Source organism: Sciurus vulgaris, assembly GCF_902686455.1.
Source record: "Sciurus vulgaris genome assembly, chromosome: 15".
NCBI classification, from domain to species: Eukaryota; Metazoa; Chordata; class Mammalia; order Rodentia; family Sciuridae; genus Sciurus; species Sciurus vulgaris.
This window is the reverse complement of record NC_136476.1, coordinates 37,997,478-38,018,964: the sequence shown is the minus strand read 5'-3', so window position 1 is coordinate 38,018,964 and position 21,487 is coordinate 37,997,478. Positions and strand designations below refer to the sequence as shown.

The window sequence follows — 21,487 nt, the reverse complement described above, 5'->3', positions numbered from 1 at the left end:
AGGACTGCAAACAAGTCTCCTCCCTCACACTGACTGGTTGCCCACAGAGTTGTCTTGAGAACTCTGAACCAGGTTTTGCTCTGCTGGAACAACTATCATAGTGGATTAATGAGTTCTAGTGGCGGGTTGGGGGAAGTGGCAGCATAGCCAGCATGGGACAGATGCTAAGCAGATGTGAACATCTTGCTGCGAGGACTATCTTGCTGTCTTGCCTCCTCTCAGACCCCAGTTTAGGGGCACCCCCATGGCATAGCTCAGAGCACACTCAAAATGAAGTTCTACTGCCTGAGGCAACTGCCCGGCTGGCTTTGGCCCAAAGAGTCAGACCCAGACTCCAGCTCAGTGCACCCCTGCCAGAAAAGGGCACTAAGAAGATTCTTAGGGAGAGTCTTTCTTCCCCACTGGTCTGGCTGCTCATGGAGAATGTGCACCCAAAGGACTCTCTGGCTTAGATGAGCTCTGCACACACTACATTTCTTGAGAAATCTAAGAATTTGAAAGAATTGAAAGGCCTGGGTATAGTTGCATCTCTGCCACTTTAGAGTAGACCCTTTACTTCAGTTTTTCTTTAACGTGAAAGAGTTTAATGAGGTGGCCTCAAATTCTCTTCATGCATGTGTACTGTAGAGCTCTGCAAACCTAGAGAAAAGTCAACCAAAGCACTGTGTGCCCATCCACAAATCACGGCTGCAGTCACTCCCCTGGTTGACAGATTGGGCGCTTTGAAAGAAAGCCATTTTGGTCCTTGGTGAATGAGTTACTGCTATAACTTCCCCAGTTTCCTGGTAAATTTAGTTCATGTCAGAATATTCAGGTGATCAAGAACTGGCTCTTTCAACCTGATAAGATGAAGCCCCCACCCCAAGGTTTGTTTCTGAACCTAAAATATCCTTCTCAAACATTAAGGCACTGATCCTCAGAGTGTGCTCCTGACCTACCTGTGTAAAAATTACCTGGGAGAATTAGCAACATGGGGGTAGAGGGTAGGATAAAAGAATATCTTTTTCTTTCTCTCTTTTTTTTTTTTTTTCTTTGTACCAGGGATTGAACTCAAGGGTGCTTAACCACTGAGCAACATCCCCAGTCCTTTTTTCTCACCCCAGTCCTTTTTTATATTTTATTTAGCAACAAGGTCTTGCTGAGTTGCTAAGTGCCTCACTAATCTGCAGAGGCTGGCTTTGAATTTGCAATCCTCCTGCCTCAGCTTCCTGAAGGAATATCATTTTCAACATGACTTCTATCCATCCCCCCATCTTAAGGCTCATGGAAGTTGAAGCACTCACCTAAGGTTTTCTCCTCCTGCTCAGTGATTCACCTGGTAGAAGAGAGGTGCATAAGTGGCATGCTTGTTCTCAAACAGCAAGCACCTGAGTGGAGCATGCATGCAAGATCATATAGCCCTATCTTCAAAGTCCACTAAAGGAGACATCGTAGACATTAAGGGTCAAAAACAACAGCATCATCACCACTAGAAATATGAAGGAAACTTCCCAAATACCACTGTAAAGAAAAACAGAGCCCACAGTGTACAGAGAAGGAATAACCAATCACTGAATTCCAGTTTTGAGTATGGTGCAGCCTCCAGCAGCTCACTGCATCAAAACCAACAATGACATTTATGGAGAAGACTGTTTTGCTATTTGTAAATGATAACTGCATATGAAAGGGCCAGTTACACACTCTTAAATCTACATTCTTTCCAGGTTTTTAATTGAATAATTAAATCAATCATATTCACATGTATTTCCCATTTTACTACATTGTTCCTGATGTAAGATGATAGCATTGCAAATAAAAATTTAGAGCAAATGCTGAACTACATAGGTATTCTTTTCATTTATGAAGTGTAGTTTATCCGTATTATACATTAATAAAGAAACACTTAACTGCAAATACCTTTAAGTGAAGAATTCTGAACGATAAGATTACTTCCTCATTCTAGTAAGTCAACACTTTAAAGATCTTCAGTTTGCTATCTAACAATAATAACCTTTATTTTTTATTTATTTTTATGTGGTGCTGAGGAACAAACCCAGTGCCTCACACAAGCAAGGCAAGAGCTCTTCCACTGAGCTACAGCCCTGGCCCCCATTGCAGCATTATTTTTAACAATAAAACTTGCTGGACAACCTACATGTCCAGCAAGGAATGTGGTTGAAAAATCATGGTACATTAATTCAGTTGATAACTGTTGTAGATGTTAGAAAGAATGAACTCTTTCTTGTGCTGCAATAGAAAGAGCTCTTGACTATATGTTAAAGTGGAAGAACCAAGTGTAGCATTGTGCGCAATAAGACTCCCATTTGTGTATATGCACCAAAAAAAAAAAAATTATGTCAAGTTTGTGCACAAAGAGTACACAAGACAGAGTCTTGCTATGTTGCCCTGTATGACCTGGAATTCCTCACTCAACTGATCCTCCTGATTCAGTCTCCCAAGTAGCTGGGACTACAGGTGCAAAACACCACACCTGCTACAAGAAATTCCTAACAGTGTTTACATAGGGAGGAAAAGACTAGGTTAGAATGCATTTTCCTACCCCAGTGTTGCCGCCTGCAGCAACAATCCCGTGGTAATTTATCGGAGGTGGACTAGAACTGAACGACTTTATTATCTTCATCTAGGCTACTTTCTTTCTTATTTGCTTGTTTGTTTATTTATAGAGGAAGAGAGGCTTTGAGAGGAAGAAAGACTTTGCTTAGAGGAAGAGAGACTTTGCTTACTTTTAGTTTTAGAGGAAGAAAGACTTTGCTTAATTTTGGAGGTGCTACTCTTTCAGAGAGGCTACACTTATCAAAGGTCTACTGCTTCTTAAAGGTCAGCTGCTGCTTCTTAGAGGTGCTTCCTGCATCCTGCGTCCTAAAGTGCACGCTAGAGGTGCATGCTATCAGAGGTGCTTCTTAGTAGTGCGTCCTGTGACCTGCAACCCGCGATCTAGAGGTGTGTTCTTAGTTCCCCGTCCTGCGATCTGTGACCCTCATTCTGCCATCTGGAGATGCGTGCTTAGTCCCGAATTCTGCCATCTCCTCCCAGGCGAAGAGAATGTCTTATACACCCCAAGGCAGCCAATCAGCTTAGGATTAAGTAGCATGGTTGGAGCATGCGCCACGGTACCAATCAAAAAAGAATGAGGAATATCTGTTAACCACTAGCACAGAGAAGACGTTAACTAATCAGGCAAAAGTAGATCACGCCGTGTTAACACTAATTATGCGCCACCTCTTGACCCAACGCCAACCGCCATCCTAGGGCTACTGCACCCCAGGACTAAGAATAACCCTTTCTCTTCCTTATTTTCCCTATTCAAGTTGTTCTCATATACATATGCTATTTTTATAATTAAAAAGTAAAATTCTATATTTACTACTCAACAACTGGGGTAGAGAGCAAAAGTGGAATCAGTTCTCAGCCCTCCCGTCTTCATGTCCCTTGCAATAACTCTGTAGTTCTTTCCATTAGCAATGGAGTCCATTTTACCATACCTCACATCTGGGCAGACCCCATGATTTTTTTTGGCCAATAGATTGTGGCAGAAGCGATCCAGTGCCAGATCCAAGCCTAGGCATCAAAAGACCTCTCCATCCTTCCTCTGGAAATCCTACCAAACCACCCTGTGAAACAGCCCAGGCAATCCTACAGGAGGACAAGAGAGATCACGTAGCCAGTTGTGCTTTCCCTTCCAATGACCCTCTGATAGCCAGACAGTCCCTAAAATTGTGAGCTAAACAAGTTATGGTCATTTTAAACCACTAAGGTGGGCAGGGATGACATAGCAGAATCTACTTGACATCCTAACAATGTTATCTTAGGAATAATCTTTATCTTTTGAAAGATTTGGATAACTACCCAAATACATGAGGTTTTTGCAAAAGTTGAATGAGATAACACACGTAAAAAGTGCTTAAATAGTGGTTCCTCTCCCCTTTTCCATGCCCAGTGACAGAATAGAAATCTTGAAGGATGAATGCCCTCTCCAAAGCTACAGAGAGGCATTGCTTTGCACTTGTCTAGGGCTAGAAGAGCCAGAGTTGTGGGTATGTGATTAGAACATTGAGCAAGGCCTTTCCAGCCAGACCCTACTGTGGCCTGGTGAGAAGACATGCAAATCTATACCCTGAAGCCATCTCCTGATGGACCCAGAGATGAACAGAACACACTGGGACCTCTCTGAGCAGGGCCACCCTACAAGACAGCTCATGGCAAGGATGGGTCCAGAAGGTCCCTAACAGAAATCCTTGCCTCAGCCAAAACAGATACAGCAGCCTCCATAGCCCCTCACCCGTTAGGTACCTATGGTTCAGAGATAACAGAGGGTCTCTCTCTCCTGTTAGTAGCAAACCGGTCATCAGGTCATCATATGACATCTGTGGTCATAAAATCATTTTATGCCCCCGGGGCTGCCAACTTCATGGAATTTCATGCAGTGGAGAGCCAGCCTCCAGCTTCTCAGATTACTCCTTGTAATAAATCTGAGTCATCCTGCTCTCATGGACAGTTCAAAAAGAGTCTCCCTTTGAGGGGTCCTGGAGTACAGCTCCATGGGGTCCTGGAACACTACAGCCAGATAAGCAAGAAAAGGAAAAGGAAGCTTGCCTGGGCCTGCACAGTCTTCCACCAGAATAAGGCCTGAGAGAAAGCTGAGAGAGTCAGAGATGTTGGCCTTCCTGCAGCAAGAGACCTTGAGCACTAATCGTTCACTCACTGAGGGTGCCCAAGGAGTCCTGAAACTGAGAGAACACCGGCTAGTGCTCGTTGGTGCATCAGAGAGACACGTGGAGACTGCCAGTCAATGCTGGGTACCCATCTATTCTTCAGGTTCTCTCCCAGGAACTCCATTCTAGGAGGTAGGTCAGGTGGAAACGTAGAAGGAGAACTGTGGAAGGACTTGCTAGGCAAGTGGAAGAGGATGCAGAAGGGCACAGAGACAGAGCGCCTGGAATGATTCCAAGTAGTATTGAGTGACTAGGCTTATCAACATGCAGGCAATGGTACCAGTAGTAGGCAATAGGGCATAAAGAGGATGGGAAAGTCAGTCTGTTCTAAAATACTTGAACTTCATCTTGTAGGTGATATGATTTCACTTTCAATCAGACAAGGGGACTCTGGCATACAGCCTACCCCATAGTAAATTCTCAGTCATTGCTGGATGGATAAATTCAAGAGGAAATGAATTTTGGGTCCTAGTAAGTCTTCAATTTCTGTAGCCTATTAAATCTGGGAGATTCTCATCAATTTTTAATTATATTAATAAATGTAGCTATTATTCATTGAGTGCTTGTTATAAGTATTATCTCACTATCTTTCATGCTGGATGACTATGGGAACTACCTACGGAGGCTTTCAAATATTGATGCAGGCTGCTGCGCCCAGAAATTTCAATTTAATTGCTCTGGGTGCTTCCTGGCACTGGGACTTTTGAAACTCCTCCAGAGATTCTAATGTACATTCAAGTCTGAGACCCACAGCCCAATCTCATTTAATCTTCACAACATCCCCAAGAAGTGACCCCATCATGATCTCAGCTGTGCAAATGAGAACAAGGAACCTTAACAGGATAAAATAAGGTACCCAAGATCGTTCCATTTAGCAAATTCAGTCTACAAAGCTGGCATGGATTTGCCAGAGATGCAGGATAATAACCAGTGACCTCAATGCTCATCTTTCATCTCTTTTCCAGAAGCTCTGAATGCTCACAAGACTTCTGTTTAGATGAATCTTGGAACATCAAGCAATCTGTTTATCTGTGAAAGGGAGAGATCGACAAAATGTTCATGAGTCAAAGCAGAGTTAATCTACTGTCAGGTTTGCTTAAAGCATTATAGTTCAGCTGGTTTGCACAGAGGAAGAGGGACTGGGCTGTTCTGTCTTCCCAGAGTTAGAGGTGCAAAACCGCCATGTTCCTGGACCAGGGAAACTGAGCGCAAAATAAATATGAAGCGGAAGATGAGGGTGATTCCACTGAGGAAGGAAGGAGAGAGAAAGCTGACAAGCTCCCCTCCTTCTCCTGACAATACAAGCAGCTGGCTGTTCTTTTACTAATTCTTTGATTTCTCCAAAAGAACAGAGGACAGCGTTCGTAAAGACACTTCTGTTAGCTGCTGCAGTGGTGGCTTCAAACATGGGGGCACAGAGTCAGGAAGATAAATTTTTATGATTTTTCTTCTCTCCAACGTGGTGGACATAATGCAGGAAGGAAAGGAAATGCATTACTAAATGAAGCCACAGATGGGTCTTTACAGGTGTGCATGCGTCATCACCACCCTGCATGCAGCCTTCAAGGGGACAGCTGGGTGGGGGCGGGGAAGCTCCTTTCCCAGTTCAGCATTGCCTAAGACCTAACCCTGCCCAGTAATTCTTCTTACAGGTTAATCCAGTATTCATTAGTCCTCTTTTGGTTTTAAGTAACAGAACCCAGGTTGATCTAGAGTCTCCAAGCATTTATTAAGATAGTGTAGGAGTATGTACTTCCCAAGACACAAAAGGTCACCATGGAACAGGACTTCAGGAAACAATTGGAAAGTTGTCAAGATTTTCCCAGCTTGGCAACCTCTATTTCAGATCATGGATCCTGTTTCCTCCCCCTCTACAGATCTCACCATGCCTTTCCTCCCTTGTAGCAAGCCATGGACTGAGAAGATGGCTACTACACAGCAGGCGACTCCAGGCACTGGTCACTTCCCTCAGTCCCAGATTCCTGGGACAGGATGCTGATGGGCCCAACATGAGTCAGGATAATTCCTGATCCAATCAGCTAGGGGCATGGAGCTGGACATGGTGAAATGGCTGCTGAGTTTGAGAGTTGCTGTGTGTGAGGGGAACAGATAAGAGACAGGAATCGTTTTAAGCTTTAAGAGGCACTCCAAATAGTGCCCAGAGCAGGTTTTCAAGATATCACCTGACCTTCATGTATCCTGTATTGGTCCTTTCCTCTGTCCCCATTCCATGTGCACAGATGAGGAAGGGTCTCATCCGTTATCACTCCTGAAGTCACTTTCCTGAAAGTCCTGAATGAGCAATGAGCTTCTCAACTTGGCAGCCAGAGAAGACTCATGTGACTGTATTGGAACGGGTGTAATCAGGCATAGTTGAAACTTTTAAACTTGATCATGACTGACCCTACCCCACGGTGAGCCCTGAGAATCACCCGAGATGCCACTGCAGCCTTTCTAAGAGGCCTCAAAGAGAAGGAATCCAGAAAGGGCAACCTAGATATTGGTGAAGCATGTCCTGAAGCAGGTGGCAGAATTCTGGTTATTACTCATTACCAGCACTAGTTCAAAGGCACATGATTGAGAAAAACAGCAGAGGAAGCTTTCCGCCAGCCCTTCCAGAGTGGGATGAGACTAGGAATGCTCTCCTGGATAGAAAGCAGAGAAACTGTCTCAATCTGCAGACCTCAAGGAAACAGCATGGACATCATCATCCTGCAAACAGGTGGGAAGTCTTCTCTTTTTTGACTTTTTCATTTTAATAGCTCCTTTAGGTAGTTTTGAAGTTAGAATGCACTTCGGCTGATGGAGTACCTCTGAAAGGAACATATTGGGAGACTCCAGGGTTCCCTAAATTCTAACTTGAAAATGTGAACCCAACCAGTAGGTATTCCTGAGGACCCAAATATCTGCTCTTTTCTTAAAACACAATTTCTGCTATATATTTGGGGAAATGGGGGTGATTGCTTATGTAATGATAGGTCATGGTCAGTTCTCCTCCCATATAGGTGGGACAATGAGACAGAGCAGAATGGTGGTTCTGAAAGGAGATGTATCAGAATCCACTGTGAGGCTGTTAAAACTCAGGTTGGATTGCAGGGTCTTATTTCTGGAGACTCTGGTTCATCTTCAGCAAATGTGGGCAGTGGGATGGGGGTGGGGAGCAACAATTTGAATTCTAACAAGTTTTCAGATAATGTTGATGTTGCTGGTCCAGGGACCACACTTTGAAAGCAGTAGACAATGATAGTTGTCTTTTTTTGAAGCCTGAAATGTTAGCAGTTTTCAGGTAGCAAGATTAAAGCAACTGTGTAGCAAGACATTCTATCCTCTGTGGTTTGATATTTCCATCCCTAGATATATGTAGTCCTTTGGATTTCCATTCCTTTAACTCGATTCCAATGACCAATTGAACCTCATTCACCTTGATTAAAAAAAAAAAAAAAAAAAAAAAAAAAAAAAAAAAAACCAGTGGGCCTATAAATCTAAAAGAAAAGACAAATGACCTAATAGAAAACCACACAAGGGACACACAGCCCTCCACAGCAGAGGAAGCAGAAAGGACCAGCCGACTTCTACAAAGAGGTTCAATCTCACTGGTGAGCAGGAAGAAGCAGATGAAGCCCACAATGGAGTGGAACCTCTAAACTCGCCTTCCTTCACCCACAAAGATGACACCTGACTGTAAGCTCATCTTAAGGAGTGGGCATCTGTCCTCTGTACCCTCACCCATCCCTGGAAAACTCTAGAGACAATAAAAAGATTATTGATTGCAGGGGTTAAAGATGAGAGAGGAATGAATAGACAGAGCACAGAGGATTAAAAATACTACAGTAAAACTACGATGTTAAAATGGTGAATACATAGTGTCATACATGTATCAGAACACGTAGAATGTACAACAGCAAGAGTGAACACTATAGCAAATGGCAGCTTGTGGGTGACAGTGATGTCTCACTGCTGGTTCATCCACTGTAACAAGCATACAACTCTGGTGGGGGAACGTAGGGGAACCTCAACAATGGGGAGCCTCTGCAGGCATATGGATGCATCTGGGATGTCTGCACCTTCGGTTCAATCTTGCTGTGAACCTGAAACGTCTCTAAAAAATGAAGTCCTTTAAAAATAAAAACAGGTGGTAATTAGTTTGCCAATTCCTGCTCCAGAGTCACTGGAGGAACTTGAAAAATTCTAATTGCCCTGACAATTAAATCAGAATCTCTGAGGATAGGGACAAAGCATCGGCATTGCTATTTTCTTTTCAAATCTCCTCAGACATCTAAGATGCAGGTAGGCTGGATAATTCTTGGACTAGGGTAGAATAAAAATGCAAGTTGACTGTACTCAGCCTTATTCTACTCAGTCATCCACTTAAATTTCACAGCTTGATGGGATGAATACAAATCTCTCCATTTCACAGATGTGAACACTGAGAAACATAGAGGCTTCAGTAGTCCAAGGAAAGTCCACAGACCTGACATAGGTCTTAGAGAATGCAGGTTAGGAACTGCAGGGCAGGACAGCATAGGACAGCAGGTACAGTGCTAATATTTGGTAGGATATGACCTGATGGTAAAGGGACTCTGAGGACACGCAGATGATTTCACCCTGAGAGGGCATGCAGCCTCCACGTGAGCCCCCATGAGACAACCATGTGGCAACTGAGAACAGGGAGTGAGGAAGTTGACTATTTTTAACTACAGCTGTAACGAAGAATTTAGGTTGGCAGAAACTATGACCAGAGTTTGGTCAGATGGCAGAGCTGATGCCTGTCCCAAGGAGAACAATTTGGGAAACTTGAAAGAACAGCAAGAGCTGATGGTCTTCGGTGTTCTGGGTCATTCACAGAAAGAAAATCTTGGCCCCTCTCATGACTTTCAAACATGTCCACTGAAAAGGGCTAGAAACCCAGAGTCCAGTAGCAGCGAGTGTTCCCATACCCAGATTATACAGTTTCTCACTGAAATAAAAGACACAGAACAAACAAATGTGGAGTCATGGCTGAGTCTAGATCTGGGCAAGAAATGATAAACCTGGAACACATTGTCTTACTAAATTTCAAGAAGGTTATTGAAAAGTATTAGGATCATATCAGAAGGATCCCAGAACCAATAACTTGAAAATGTTTCAAAGATACCACCTCTTATTTGCTGCATGTGAGCTCCAAAATTCATTTGTTGAGGTCCTAACTCCTAGTACTTTAGAAGGTCGTTGCAGATGTAATTAGTTAAGATAAGGTCATACCAGAGTAGGGTTGACTCCTAATCCAATATGACTAGTGTCCTTATGAGAGGAGGAAATTTGGCACAGATATCAAGATGAAGATAGAGATCAAGTGATGCTTCTACACCCCAAGGGACAACAGAGATTGCCAGCAACCCTCTAATACAGGGTCTTTACAGAATCAAAGGTAACCAGCCCTGCTGACACCCCAGTCTTAGACTTCTGAGCCCCAGAACTTTAAAAATACATTTCTGCTATTGAAGCCACCCAGCTGTGGTACTTGTTACAGCAGCCCTAGGAAACATACAGTACCCAAGATTTCTTTCCCTGGGCATCCACATTTTTATGAGCCCCTCCCTTTAATGGGGGGGGGGCAGGACTTGTGAATGTAATAGATGTCACTCCTGAGCTATAATGCTATATGCCAGAAAGGATTTTACAGATACAATTAAGGTCCCTAATCAGTAAACTGATCACTTTTGGATAAAAAGGGTGATTGTCCTGGATGGACCTGACTGAATCAGATGAGCCCTTGAAAGGGCTGTTCCTTTCCTAAAAGATAGTCAGAACATGAGAGAACAAGGGACTATGGGGAAGGCCATAGATCAAAACGTGATCTCCAGGAAATGAGAACAGTCCCTCAATGACTGTCTTTGAGAAAACAGGACCCTCAGTCCCACAACCATGAGGAACTGAGTCCTTCCAATAATGTGAATGATCCCAGGAGGAAACAGAGCTCTGGGTGAGGAAGCAGCCTGTCCACACTTTGTCAGTGTCATAAGGCCTGAGCAGAGGGGCCCAGACTCCTGACTACAGAGGTAGAAGATAATAAATATGTGTTGTTTTATAGCCAGGTACAGTAGCACATGCCTATAATCCCAGCAGCTCAGGAGACTGAGGCAGGAAGATCGTGAGTTCAAAGCCAGCCTCAGCAACTTAGTGAGGCTCTAAGCAACTTAACAAGACCCTGTCTCAAAATAAAAAATATTAAAAAGAGATGGGGAAGTGGCTCAGAGGTTAAGTGCCCCTGGGTTTAATTCCTGGCACCAAATAAACAGGTGTTGTTTTAAACGGCTAGCTCATGGTATTTTGCTATGGTGCAATCGAAAGCTAATACACAGGCCAAGCTCCAAGCTGTGAGAACAATAATAAAGTATTTTAAAATGACCTAAATGCAATCTTGTGAGCTTTTTATTATAATGTTAATTATAAATAGGGGGGGAAGTCAACAGTAGCTAAGCACTCTAGATTTCCAAAGTGCAGTGGGAACAAGAAAGTTTTCAAATATGCTAAAAATAACTTTACTAATTGCTATCAGTTGGTAAGAAGTACTCAGTTGAAAAGAGGTCTCATGTATCTGAAAAAATATAATGAATCCACCCCCACATCTTTCAGGCTCCAAATACATGAGTGGCTTAATAGAGACTACTGATGAGAACAGGAGGAAAGAATCGTCTCCTTCTTCCCACTCTTCCCCACCCAGAAACAATTAATGACAGAGAACAAAGAAAGCCACATGCCTCTTGTTCCAAGGCGCAGGAGACTAGAGCCAGGTGAAGAAGAGAAGTGGTAAGTATTTGCATCACAAGAATAATTCGACAGAATTCAAGCAGTTCAAAGTGGGAAATATTGGCAGACTAACCAACAGATCTTCAGTTTCATTTTTCCTTAGTCAAAGCATGACCAAGAGAATTGGAAAGCTGGATAACAAAGTAGCATTTATTGAACACCTACTAGAGACTTTTACACTGTACTTTCTCTCTCTCTCTCTCTTTTTTTTTTTTTTTTTTTTTTTTGAGATGTCAAGAAAAGTCTTTATTGCAAGCACAGTGAGCAGAAAGATGTCTTCTCACACACAGTAGCCACAAGGTCTGCCATTAACTAAATCTCTTTGACAACCCTTCATTGGTTTAAAGCATGTGAATTAGCTTCTTGCTATCAGGTGTACATCATTTCTGCCATGTGGGACATTTTCTTGGGAATATACAAGTAATATTCCATGTAGCCTGATAGGTCCTCAATGGTCACCTCATCCACATAGACTCCAGTTTGCTCAGAACAGGAACGGGGAGAGCCAGACAGAGTTCTGGTGTGCAGCAACTGAGAGTAGTCCTCAAGTGTGGATCTTCGTTCTGGGGTTAAGGGAGGGACGTTCTGCAGGCCTGAAAAAGAATACACTTCCATACCATGCCATCTCTTACACTGGCACTCCTTGCCTATGCATGCATATGGCTTGCCCTGGTTTAGGTTGGAAACAGATTGGAAGTCAGAGAGATTGCTGGCTTTGAGCTTGTGGAGGAGACTTGGGGAGCATCAGAGGAGTCTTCTGTCTTACTCTCTGATGACAGCCTTAGAACTGAGGTTCCCAAAGGCTCAACGACTCCCCCTGTGTGATTGGCATCGAGCGAAGCAGAGCCTTCTCCTGCACTGAACTCTTTAGGAGTTGAAATTCCCAGCCCACTGCTGCCATTAGGGGAGTCGGTCTGGCTTCTGTGCTTGAGCTGGCTGCTGGAAGGAGATGCTATTGTACTGCAGTGTATGAACTTTGGAGGATGAAGGACAGGAGTCTTAGAACATCAAGGACGCTGGGTTCTCACTGCTCCTGCCAACTGTCTTTAGATGCACATGAGGTTTTAGGTTTGGTATCATCTGCTGCTGTTCTGACTGATGCGCTAACGCTTGGGCCTTCTCCAACAGACAGCGATACTATGGATCCTGATGCATCCACTCTTAATTTCTTGAAAGCAGTTTGTAGACTCTCCTCCTCTCCATCCTTGGCTTCGGATTTCATTGTGAAACTTTTTTCACTACTATAGATGTTCCCGTTAATACTCCCCGCAGCTGGGGCACTCCGGTGATCCGTCCCATCAGTTCAGATCATCTCTCCCCGACCACCACGCCTGACTGACCCAAACACTGTACTTTCAATTGATCCTCATGGCTCAATCAATCAGGGTTGTCCAGAGAAACAAAATCAAAAACATGTGCATATGGAGATAAAGATGATAAGGAATTGGCTCACATGGTTATGCAGGCTGGCAAGCCCAAAATCTGCAGGGTGGTCTGACAGGCTGGGGAACCAGAAGGGTCAGTGCTGCAGTACCAGTCATGGCTTGTAGACTGGGTGCCCAGGCAAGCTGGCATTCCAATCTGAGTACAAAGGCCTACTGCTATAGACCCAGGAAGACCTGGTATTATAGATGAAGCCTGAAGGCATTCTGCTGGAGAATTTCTCTTGTCAGGAAAAGTTAGGTTTTTGTTCTATTTGGATCTTCAACTTATTGGACAAAGTCCATCCTCACATTATGTGAGGGCAATCTGCTTTCCTCCAAGTCCACAGATTTAAACATTGATCGCAACCAAACATACCCTCATCACAGAAGCACCCAAAATAATGTTTGACCTCTGGTCCAGTCAAGGTGACATAAAATTAATTTTCATCCATCTGGAAGGTAGATAATGTCTTAATTTTACATATGAGGAGACTGAGAACAGAAGAAATTAAGTGACATATCCAATTCAGTCTCTGGTCAAAGGTCAGGCTACAATCAAACCACAGTCTCTCTGACTAAAGAAAGTTGGAGGTGGAGCTAATATTATTGAATCTCACTGGAAAGAAATCCAGTTCCCACCTACCCACATTAATAACCCAGGACAGGTTCAACAAGCAAGTATATGAGCCCCTGCTATTCACTGAGCTGTCCGGGAACTAAACATCTCATCTTGGGCTCAAGAGCAAAACGTTGCAAAAATGTGTAGCAGGCCTCTTTCTCTATCTAGTACAGGTGCTGGGTAGAGGCTGAGTCACACAAGAAGTGGGTGGCAGGGCCAGGACCAGGACCCAGACCCTCCGCTTCTGCTTTGAGATTGCTTACCCTTCTCAGGTGACCCTGGGTAACCACAGAGAAGATTAAGTGCTCAGACTTTGGGCCACATACTGACCTCAAACGATCTCTTTTCCTAGTACCTTTCCTAGGAGGATTGCCACTGAGGTCCACTGAGGCAAGAGAGCCACTTTTTCAGCAGGAGGTAGGTAGAAATGTTCTGCTGGACAAGTAAATAGGGAGTATAAAAACTCACAGCCCAAAGGTCTCAGAGCCCCATCCTGCTTTCTTGTGCAAATTTCCCCCACTGAGCACTTGATCCAGTCCCTCTAATACAGTCCCGAGTCCAAGGGCCACCTCTCTCCCCGTCCACCAGCATCCTGCCGCTTTGTCCCTTGACCTGGACCTGATGGCTGCCTCCCATCTCCGTAGACTGGGGGTCCACTGGTGACACCTAGTGGTCAAGACAGCTGCAGCAGGTGAAAGCCAGGGTTTCTGGTTTCCTCTCCTGGAAGCAGAGTAAAGCACACTGACCTTGGACCTAGGGAGCACCCAGAGTACCTGTGAGGGTTCCCAGGAGGGGTCCTATGGGCCATTGAAGAAAGTGGTAGATAAGGGCACCAGGAACCCTCAAGTCATATGGTTTGAGTATCCAAAAAAGTGACCTCAATTATCACTCTAAGCTGTCAAGACGCACCTGTGATAAAAAAAAAAAAAAAAAAAAAAAGACAGGCCTGCAGCCTTTTCTTGATTCCAGTCCCAAAAAAAGCCAAGGGAGGACTTCCAGGGTCAGACCCTGCCTGGTGCCCCTTGACATCCACCTCCCTTGGCCATGTCTGCCACACTGTCCACTGTCCACTGCCCTCTGTTGCCCCCAGTCAGATGCGACTATTTAAATTAAATTAAAATTGTTTGTCAGTTGCACCAGCCATATTTCAAGTGCTTGGGAGCCACTTGTGACCAGCAGCACACTGGTCACAGAAATTTTCCCTCATCACAGAAAGTCACAGAGGACAGTGCTGGGCTATGAGCTAGGAAATTTTTTGACTGGATACTAAAGACTCTTTTTCAATCGAAGTTTTGTTTGTATAGAAGAAAAGGCATAAAATTGGGTGGAAATGTCATCTTGTGAAACTTCATTACAAGGAAACACAGAGGAACAGGGAATGGATTGACATAAGTTTGGTTTGACCTGGGGTTTTCCGGATGCCACGTCCCGGGGCCTCTCTCCCAGGACACAAGCCCCGTGGGCGTGCATGTGTCCTCCATCAGCCCTGGAGGTTCAGACAAGTCGTTCTCTCCCTTTTCACTTTCTCTTCACAGGAAATAACGTTTTCTTTAAACTTACAACAAAGAAATACTTGGCAAAACGTCTGGAACTCTATTTTGGGCTGAGAGAATGCACTTTACGACACAAACTAGTCTGATTTTAAGGTAATTAAGAAGTCCTGAGCCAGGGAGTCATTGGATAGGCCACCAAGATCTAATTATCCCATAGGGTCTCCAAGTGCCTATCCTGTGCCAGGCATTATTCTAAGCTACAGGGAGATGCTATGAGCCAAAGACCTTTCCTTAAGGCCTACATGAATGGGCCTGACCCACAGGGCAAATAATAGTGTCCCTTCGGTGTCCTGGATCTAGGACTGTATTAATGATAATACATCAGCCACCTCACGTTGAATACTGTAATCCCACCCCTATTCGATACCAAGCACTGAGCTCTCTGCTGTCAGTAGGTCCCCATGACCATCATGGCAACTATACTAGGCCCCAGGTGTTGTCATTCTCTCTTCCATCTGTGCAAACATTCTCAGCGAAGTAAAATGAGTGGCTCAAAATCATGCCACTGGTACAGGATGAGCCTCAACCCTAGCATCATTAGTCCATATGGTGGGGGAAAGCATGTGCTGTCAAGTGTCCAATGGTCCTAGAATCTTAGTGAGGACCTATAGCTCTGCAGATAAAAAAAAAATGAACAAGACATAGACTCCCATCCCTGGTAAAGACAAATGCAGTGCAGTGTGCCCCAGAATTTGCTATAGAAACACAGGAAGGGCACATGAACCAGATGTGGCCGTGGTGGTGTCAGAGAAAACTTCCTGGAGAAGGTGATATGTACATGAAGTCCTGCAGAATGAGTAGAAGTAAGGGTGCTGAAAATGGGGGCCTGGGGATGCAGCTCAGTGGTACAGTACCCCTGGGCTCAATCCCCAGTACCAAAAAAAAAAGAAAGAAAAAAAAAAAAAACAGAGGTCTGACTATTTGTCAAGTAACAATAATAATAACTGGAACTTTAAAACAAGGAATTAAGAGGAAATTTGCTATAAATACTATATTCAAAGGGCTAACTTTCTTATCAAAAGTTCTCATAACTGGGGGGGTGGGGAGCAGGACAGGACAGTAGAATGAATGGACATGACTTTCCTATGTTCATATATGAATACACCACCAGTGTAACTCCACATCATGTAAACCACAAGAACGGGAAGGTGCACTCCATGTATGTAAGACCTATCAAAATACAGTCTACTGTCATGTATAACTGAAAAGAACAAATTTTAAAAAGAAAAAGAAACTGTTAGGGAAAATTAAAAAATAAAAGCAGGACAAGGGTGTACTCAGTGGCTGAGCACCTGCCTACCATGCACAAGGCCCTGGATTCAATCGCCACCACAAAAAAAAAAAAAGAAAAAAAAAAGTGACCCTGGCAATGGGGACCAAGATGTTCAGGTTTTGCAGCAAAGTCTGTAATGAAAAATTTGCAAATGACCAGTTAATGTTTTGGTCCTATTTCTTGATCTATGGCACAATTCCTTCAGCTAAGTCAGTGGCTTAGCAGACCAGAGGGAGCTGGCATGGATCCCTCAGTGCCAGTAAAATGAACTCTCATGCCCTCCATTGCTTCTGATGATGTCTACCAACTTCTGGCTAATTCTATGCCATTACATTAGCCAGGACTGCAAAGGGGAATGGCTCCCAAGGCCATCTGTGTGTCACTGTGCTTCCCTGCTCTGCCCAATGAAGCATAGGCCTGCTAGCACACTAGGGCAAGAGGCTTTGGGAGACCCAGGCTATGGAGGGCTTGCCATCTGCCTTAGACCAGAGTATGGCTCATTTAAAGAACCTGAGCATGCCTTAGAAGTCACCCATGGCAGTTTGAAGGGGAACCAGGACTGAATGGATCTGAAGTTCCATTGGGATCTGTTTTATACATTGGCTTCCATCTAAAGAACAGTTTCCAGGCTATAAAAAGCTTGAATACCCCAAGTTAGTCCAGCCCTTCACCATGATAGAAAAGAAAACAAAGCTAAAACAGAAGAGCTGAAACTGAGATCCAGGTGCCCTGGCCCAGACATCTTTGTCAACTGTCCAAGCAATTTCCTTTACTCTCTCCACATTCAAGTTGTGAGTTTTAGTTGACTGGTCTGCCCTCAGCATTGAATCACCAAAATGTTTACCAGTGTGCTGAGCATCTCCTGATCACCAGGATAAGGTGTAACTAGGCAGAATGTTCAGTTCAGCTACATGGACCAAAAAACCCGAAAGAACATTTGCTTAAACAAAATAAAAGACTTATTTCTCTATTAAATAGGCAGTAGAGTTAGTGTGGCAGTTCCACAAAGCTTTTAGAACCCCAGGCTCTTTCCAATCCCTCATTCAGGCATCCCAAAGCCACCTTTGACACCTTTGAGATGCAAGATGGCAACTAGAGTTCTAGCCACCACACCCACATTCCAGGAAGCAGAATAGAGGAGACAACAAATAAATGGAACAATGGAAGATACTGCTGTTTCAAAGGAAATTTCCTGAAAACTGCCACATACCACCTCTACTATATTTCTTCAAACAACAGGCTTCCAAAAAATGAAAAAGAGAAAATGTAGACTTTTTTTCCCAGGCAGCCAAACTCCTAACTAAATATTTCAGCTTCTATTTCAAGAAGAAGGGAGACCTGCTATTGGGGAACTTCTCGGCCATACTAGGGTTATTTCATTAATCTTCCAACATTATGAACTAATTTATATCTCCTGTACAGATGAAAAAACTGAGTCTTAAAGATTTTGACCAAGGTCACATACTCTAAAGCCCTGACCTCCATATTTTAGAAATATGCCTAAATCTGTGGTTCCCCCCTGCTCAGGTCTACAGAATACATATGACAAAGTAGCAATGTGTGTGGAGATATCTGGGGTTGCCACAACCTAGGTGATTAGATCCTACAGTGTACAGGAAGATCCCCTACAATAAGGAATTATCTAGCCCAGAGCTCAACAGTGCTGAGGTTAAGAAACCCCATTGAGTACTCCTTTAGGGCAAAGATCAGAGGCTCGCGAAATAGCGATTTTCCCCCAAAATGTCATAGGACAAAGGGAACTAATTCATGGAGGAGCGATCTACAGATAGATAAGCGTTAGACTATGTGCCGAGCGCTCTCTCTCTCTCTCTCTCTCTCTCTCTCTCTCTCTCTCTCTCTCTCTCTCTCTCTCTCTCTCTCTCTCTCTCTCTCTCTCACACACACACACACACACACACACACACACACATTTGCCTCTGAGTCCTTTGGTGTGTGCATGGTTCTTGGAAGTCAGGGCTTGAGACCCTCAAGGCAGCTACCAAACAAACTTGGAGCCCAGAGGCCCAGCCCCGTTTTCATTTTCAGGACATCTCTTTAAAAACAGAAACAAGGCTTTGACGTGGTCCCTGCAAGTGGGGTTTGGTGTCATCAGCTTCAGCGTAAATCCAGTCTCCGGCACCCCAGATAGCAGGAACCCGCGAAGTGCATTGCTTTCGCTTTGGGGCGCTTTCTGCACCTGGACTCGGCGGTGACAGCTCCTCTGGAAACTTTCCGCACAGCGCCCCCTCCCGCCTGCGCGGTCCGCGGTCCCAGGCGCCCGGCCTCTGCGCTCTGCTCTGGATGCACCGCCCCCTGGTGGGCTCCCGGGGCAGCACCGCCCGCTCCTCGCAAGCCCAGATCAGTCTCCCCTCTCGGATGACTCCTAACACGGTACTCACCCTGTTCAATACCACACACCATCTACCTCCCCACCGCCAGCGTTAGGCACGGACAGAAGTACACCCCTATCTCTCGGCCTGCCCCAGCCGGCTAGAGGCTTGTCTCTGATGTGGTAACACAGCCCAATCATAATAATTATGTCTTGCAAGTCAAGCCCCTCTGATATTTTAAACTACTGAACATGGCTCCTATTGACATCTCTCACGATTCCCTTGCACGACAGAAACACGCAGAGGCACACGTGACCATCTGTGCTGATGGATCTAACAAGAAGCAGTTAAGAGAGGCGCCGTCCTCTGAGCAGTTTTCCCACCCCTGAGGTGTTCGCCTGGTGCTGTCCTCCCCACCCTTTAGGTCTGTTTGTAGATCACTTTCCTACCCAGGAAGGCTTCCTTGCTCCTGCAAGGTATTCCCAGCATACTCTGAGTGTCTATGGTTCTGTGAATTGACTGATTGATGAATTAATGTTTAGATTCAACCTCCCAAGCATTGATTGACAAATCAGGATCCGGACTTGTCTCTAGGATGCACACATAAGGACACGGTGGGAATGGGTGGGAGGTATATGACTGGTGTCTTTATCCTGCCAGATACCCCAATGTACCAGAACTTTCAGAAGGGTTTTTTTCCTGGCAACTGAACCCCCAGGCAAGCTTCCTAAAACCCACTCTTTCCTAACTCAGACTGCAAACCTCTTCTTAATGATGCCACCCCTCACTTTGTTTCTCAAGATATCCTTCCACAGCTAGTTGTGGATAGGAGCATACACTCCCTAGCTCAGATTCTGAAGCATGAGTCAGACACAGTAGTGCATACCTATAATCTCAGCTACTTGGGAGGTTGAGGCAGGAGGATCACAAGTTCAAGGCCGGCCTCAGCAACTTAGCAAGACTCTGTCTCGAAATAAAATACAATCAAATTTTTAAAATCCAGGAGCATGTAAAGCAATTGCAAAAAAATTTCAATAGAGATCAGAGAAGAGAAAAAGGAGGCCCTGCATATGTCATACTGTGTGAGTGAGTGTGTGTGTGTGTGCATGTACACAGTGAGGAGCCCCATTGAACTGGGACAAAAATCAATTCTGGTTCCTTTACTAACTGTGAGGAAGGAATCCCACATTCAGGGCAGATGCAGGAAACAACTTATGGGACAATGTTATGGGTCTCCCCACCCCAATTTACAGTTCACTTTGAATCTCAGAATATGACTTTGTTTGGAAATAAGGTCTTTGTAGAGGTAATCAATTAAGATGTCAAACTAGATTTGGATACTAAAACAAATGACTGGCATATTTTTAGGATAAAGGAGAAAGAGATTTAGGCACAGGGACACAGGGAGGAAGCCATGTGATGAAAAAGGCAGAGATTAAAGAAATATATCTACAAGACAAGATACAAGGAGTGTCATCAAATCAGCAGCAGCTAGGAGAGGAGCACAGAGGAATCTCACAAAGAGCCTCCAGGAGGGCCACACCCCGCAGACAACTTCATTTCAGGTTTCTGGCCTCTTGGACTGTAAGAGAATAAATCTCTTGGAGCTGCTAAACTTTGGGGTTATTTGTTACACCTCAATGAACATTTTTTTTTTATTTAAAATATAATTTATTTAAATATATTCAATGAACATTTAATGCAGGTCCTAAGGCCATATGAAAGATCACATGAACTACACAAACTTCTGAAAGGCTTGGATCAGGGACAGGGGAAAAACTGAAAACAAGACTGGAGGAAGGTGAGGACAGACCATGCCCATTAGATTAAGGCTGTCACATCAGGTGTACCTGGTGCTGGGAGTCACGGGAAGACCTGGTGGTACTGAGCAGACAGGAATGTGGTCAGATTCCTCTTTAGAAAGACCACTCTGGTTTGAGAAATTGGAGAAGTGGGATATAGACTACTGAGGGAGGTGGGGACTTCCTCTAGCAACTAAATGCAAAGTGTACCACTCACTGAGGCGGCCAAGGCTCTGGGTTGAGAAGTGGAAGTAAATGTGTGGTGTCTATTGGACGTCCAGTGGAGGTGGCCAGGCAGTACATTTGCTTGAGACCACTTGGACTATAGGAACAGAACAAGAAGGGGTCTGTATGTACATAAACCCCCCACCGCAGCAAGATGCAAGAAATGGAGTGTGGCTTCTCACTAAAGCCACAAAAAATACTGTTACCCAGGGCATGTCATCTAGCTAAGAAATTATCTGGATTATTAGCTGCTACTTACTGAATATCTACTGGATGCCAACTGCTCCCGTAGATCTTAATTGTTTGTATTAATAGGACAGTTTTGAACCTGATAACCCCAATTTGGTGCCCATCTGTACAAAACACTTTACCTCCTTTGCCATTTTGAAAATGAAATTAAATCCTTCGTGGAAAGAGAACTACACCTAAGGGTCAAAAGCTTTGCCACTTAACCACTGTGGTCAAAATATATTTCTAAGCCTTGATTGTATCATACGAAATATGGAATAATAACAATGCTGACCTTACAAAGTAACTCTGAGGAGTAAATAAGGCAATCTAGATGAAATATAATTGATATAATGGACTCTCAAATAAGATTTGCTTGTAAGAAATAATACTCCTAGGAAGTCTATCAATTGTTTCATTGGGTTGAGGCTCTGTATAATTAATGTGGTTCATGGACTATAAGTTAAAACCTAGACTTTTCAAATGCAAGTCCTCTGAGTTCAACTTCTCTTCTCTCCTTCCTGACTCCCCT

At 44.2% G+C, this 21,487-nt stretch overlaps 1 pseudogene across 1 annotated transcript; it reads right to left on the bottom strand.

Annotated features, from left to right (window-relative positions):
• Positions 1-11,796: 11,796 nt before the first annotated feature.
• Positions 11,797-12,761, bottom strand: LOC306644731 (oxidative stress-responsive serine-rich protein 1-like; annotated as a pseudogene). Its single transcript has one exon. The product of its transcript is annotated as an oxidative stress-responsive serine-rich protein 1-like (transcript).
• Positions 12,762-21,487: the final 8,726 nt, after the last annotated feature.